Source organism: Otolemur garnettii, unplaced genomic scaffold, assembly GCF_000181295.1.
Source record: "Otolemur garnettii isolate 467f Iridium unplaced genomic scaffold, OtoGar3 scaffold00318, whole genome shotgun sequence".
Taxonomy (NCBI): domain Eukaryota; kingdom Metazoa; phylum Chordata; class Mammalia; order Primates; family Galagidae; genus Otolemur; species Otolemur garnettii.
Genome location: NW_003852713.1, coordinates 1 through 5,247, shown reverse-complemented (window position 1 = coordinate 5,247; position 5,247 = coordinate 1).

Sequence of the window (5,247 nt, the reverse complement as noted above, 5' to 3'; positions counted from 1 at the left end):
TTCCATAATTGCTAAGTTTGATTGGCCATCTTCTTGGAAAAAACAAAAAGTTCAAGCCAATTTTGTAGAGTTAGGTACTATGTCTAATATAGAACAAAGTGTAGAAACTTTAACTTGTCAAGGCCCTGATGGACAGCCAGCTACAATTAAGCCTTATACTGCTCCTATTGCACTTACTCTGTGGGGCAGAAACTTATTACAACAGTGGGGAGCTATGATTACAATTCCTAATATCCCTTCTACTGTAAAAAACATGATGTTTGATATGGGTTTTAATCCAATTCAATCTACGCAGTCAAAAAAGGAACCTATCACAAGAAAGGGCAATGATAAATCTGGACTTGGGTTTCCAGTTCTTCCTGAGCCTTTTCAGTAAGGGTCACTGCTGAGTGCCTTGCTATACCTTTAACTTGGAAATCAGACACCCCTATCTGGGTGGAGCAGTGGCCCTTGCCTAAAGAAAAAACTTGCGGCACTTAATGAATTAGTTAATGAACAATTAGAATTAAATCATATCAAAATTTCACATTCTTCCTGGAACTCTCCAGTTTTTGTAGTAAAAAAAGAAATCAGGCAAATGGAGAATGTTAACTGATCTTAGAAAAATAAATGCTATAGTTCAACCTATGGGTCCTTTACAAACTGGAATTTCTAATCCAGCTCCAATTCCTAAAAATTATCATATTATTATTATTGATTTAAAAGATTGTTTTTTTGACATCCCATTAACAAACACTGACTCTAATCGCTTTGCATTTTCCATTCCTTCCTTTAATAGTAGTTCCCCCAAAAGACATTTTCAGTGGAAGGTTTTGCCACAAGGCATGTTAAATAGCCCTACTTTATGTCAAATGTATGTATAACAACCTTTAAGAAAATTGGCATCTCAATTTCCAGATGGTATTTACTATCGTTATATGGATGATATTTTATTTTCTCATTTGGATCAGTACACTCTTAATAATATTGTTCAAGCTGCTTGCTTATTATTTAATGAATATGGCCTGCATGTAGCACCAGAAAAAATTCAAAGAAATGATCTGTGGAGATACTTAGGTTACAAAATAACTGCACAACAAATTATCCCCCAAAAGGTGCAGATTCGAAGAAATTCTCTTAAAACATTAAATGATTTTCAAAAATTATTTGGTGACATTAATTGGGTACGTCCTTCCTTAGGAATTCCCACTTACTCTCTCACTAATTTATTTTCAATATTAGAAGGAGATACCGACTTAAACAGTCCTAGGACCTTAACTCCTGAGGCTGAAAAGGAACTAATATGGTTAGAAAAACATATTCAGGAATCACAATTGGATCGAATTACTAATAATGAAAATTTTATTTTGTATGTTTTTCCTTCTGAACATTCTCCTACTGGATTGCTAACTCAAAACAGTAATTTTATTGAATGGTGTTTTCTGCCACGTAAGGCTGTTAAAAAACTCCAGCCTTATGTAGAAAAAATAGCTAATATAGTTATTAAAGGGAGACAAAGGCTTCATCAAATGGTAGGAAAAGATCCAGATAAAATTGTTGTTCCTATAGAAAATAATAAAGTTGATGACATATTCAAGATGTCACAAGATTGGCAAATTGCTTTCATTGACTATTTAGGAGTTATTAGTAATGAATATCCCTCAGATAAAAGAATACAAGTCTTTAAACAAACTTCCTGGATTTTGCCTAAAATTGTGATGTCTCAACCTATTAATGATGCCTTAACCTGTTTTACTGATGCTAATAAACATGGAAAAGCTGGATATATATGTGGAGCTGTACAAAAGGTTAAGCAATCTCCTTATCAGTCTGTATAAAAGGCTGAACTATTTGCCATTATTTTATTACTAGAAGATTTTCCTAATAATTCCTTAAGTATTCTTTCAGATTCTAAATATTCTGTTCACACAATTCAAAATATTGAAACTACTACATTATCTAATGATCAATCCGAATTATTTCAATTATTTAATTCATTACAATTATTAATTAGAAATCGAAATTTTCCCTTATATATAACCCATATACGTACTCATAACCACTTACCAGGTCTGCTAAGTAAAGGTAATGAAAAAACTGACCTTTTAATAGGATCTGTTCGAAGAGCCAAACAAGAACATAGTCTCCATCATAATAATGCAGCCTCTTTAAAACACAAATTTCAAATAAAATGGAAGGAAGCTAAAGAAATTTTACGTTCCTGTCCCACCTGTCAATTAATATCAACCCTCTCATTACCTAGTGGAACAAATCCTAGGGGAATTAAGTCCAATGACTTATGGCAAATGGATATAACTCTTTATGCAGAATTTGGTAAATCTAAATATATCCATCATTCAATTGATACTTATTCTCATTTTTCATGGGCTACACCATTAACCTCTGAAAAGGCAGATGTTGTTATTACACATGTATTAGAAGCTTTTGCAGTTATGGGTGTCCCTACATCCATCAAAACAGATAATGGGTCAACTTATATTTCTAAAAAATGTCAATCATTTTTTGAAGCATATCATATTAAGCATATTACAGGAATTCCAGGAAATAGCACTGGACAAGCCATCATTGAAAGACAAAATAGAACTCTAAAAGATATGATTTTTAAACAGAAAGGGGGAATAGGATATAATGCTACTCCCCGCAATAGAATACACTCAGCTCTTTTTACTTTAAATTTTTTAAATTTGGATTATGAAGGAAAAGCTCCTTCTGATAAACTTTGGGTAAAAATAATACCACCAACAATTAATCAGCCTGTATACTACAAAAACATAAAAAATGAATGGCTTCCAGCTGTAGTGGTGTGTTGGGGTAGAGGGTATGCTCTTCTCTCCACAGGAGACAATGAATTCTGGCTCCCAGACAAACACATCAAACTGCGACATGACGCCATGCCCTCGCCAACGGCGCTCCCAACAGAGAAGGCAAAGAAGAGACAGGAATCTGACTGTGGGGATGTTATCTCTATCACTGAAAGAACAGAGAAAACAGCTAATTCCCAGATCCAGTCGGAAAGTGCAAAGGAAACAGCACTCCCCTCCCCCAATAACTTGGAGAGGGATTTCTCAACTATGCCAGGAAACAAAAACAACTGTGATGGTGAGCTATCAACCAGTGACCCTTCGAGCCTTGTTTCTTGCAATGATAGCCATAATTAACACACAGGTAAGTGCACAACAAAATTATACTTATTGGAGTTATATTCCTAACCCACCATTGTTAAGAGGAGTCTCTTGGTTTGAACCCTCTGTTGCTATCTATGTGAATGAGAGTTCATGGCTCCCTGGACCATATGATGATAGAGGTCTCTTTAAGCCAGAAGAAGAGGGAACAGTTCTCTCTAATTATTCCACTGGAGTCATGGGACCACCTATATGTTTAGGCCCGGAACCTCCTTGCTTATCTTTTGGCTTACAACAGTGGATTAGTTTAAGAAATAATTCTGGTCATCATGAAATGTATTTGCTAACTACAATGACTTTTACTAAATTAATTTTAAAACAACATGCATTATTGCCTCGTTTGCCTCAGTGCAAGTTACATGTGTTTACTGATATTACTGATTGGATTCACTGGTCAAAATGTTGAGGCTCCTATTTATATGCTTTGAGACAAACTAAATTTGGATCTATCACTGACTGGAGACCTTTAGCTTATGTGATGGAAAAATCTAATTCTAGTCATCTTAATTATTATAGAAATTCCACTGATATAATTTATTCTTCATCAAAGGAGCTTTTGTGGAAAGAAAGTGGTTTTGCACCACCTGCTCCAGGTATTCATGGCTATCCATCACAGCCTGATTTATGGAAAATTGGAGCAGCTTTATATGGATTACATGCATGGAAAGGTGTGCATACACATAAATCTGGACATCAGTTTCAGCATACCTTTCATTTCAAACGACAAGAAGCCCATTTTACTTATGCTTGTGTAAAACTTCCTTATGTTTGGCTAGTTGGAAATATTACCTGGAATAAGTTACTGGAGAAATACATTGTCCAGGCAAATGTCAATTTTTCACATGCTTTAATGTGTCTATGAGATTTAATTTTTCCCAAAATAGAATTTATCTACTCTGAGCCAGAACTGGTGTGTGGCTTCCCGTGAAGATGGCAAGACCATGGGAGGAATCTCCAGCCATTTCCATCCTAGCGAGTCTAGCCCAGAAGCTGACAAAGAGAATGAAGAGATTCATCAGCCTTCTAATAATTTCAGTTCTTGGACTGATAGCTATCACTGCAGAAGCTGCGGTTGCAGGAGTAGCTCTCACAGAGTCTGTAAAGACTGAGAAATTTGTATCTCAATGGCATTCTAATGCTGAGAGACTATGGGTATCTCAAAAACAAATTGACACTGAAATACATAACGAATTGGCTGATTTAGAACAAACAGTAATTTTGTTAGGTGACCAATTGTATAGTTTAGAAAAACAAGTTAAATTGAAATATGATTGGAATGTTTCTTCTTTTTGTGTAACCCCTGTTCTTTATAACGAAACATTATTTCCTTGGAGTAAAGTCAAAAAACATTTGCTAAATCATGAAAATTTAACTGCTGATATAATTGAATTACAACATCAAGTATATAGTACTTTTGAGCAAAAATTAAAACAAATTAATGGAGATGAAAATTTAAAAGGTATATCTGAAGGAATTGCTCAACTAAATCCAAAAGATAAAATTTATACTCTATTTGGAACTTCTGCCAGTTCTCTGTTCTTGTTTTGCCTAATTGGATTTGTGTTTTATTGGATCGTAAAAAAACTTTTACAGGTAAAGAAAACAAGTGAGTGAAATGCTGCTGTATTTTTGGCTATGGCAGCAGTTCAAGCCAATAATTAAGAAGGGGGAAATGTAGGAGATAAACTCCCCTTGCTCAGACATGGCAGTTCGTTTCAATGTGCTCCTCCAGAATATTGGTTCTGAGAAGCAATTCTTTGAAGATCAAGCTTCTGTACCTGCATATAGATATGCAAAAATATGCAGAATGCTCTTTTTGTCAAGGAATTGTGGAGAATCAGCCAGGGTCACAGCTGGGGGTGAACATACCAGTCTTGGAGCATTGGATTCTATTCTCTGTCTTCCTCATTCATTAACATTATAATCCCTAGTTTCCATTTGGGCTAGCAAGGACAGACAGCCAGTCTCCCTTATGTTTTTACTCTAAACAAAATCAATTGTATATGTGTTCCTCAGCCTTCACACTAAATTGTAATCTTAAATTCTAGCTTCCTAATGTTACTTC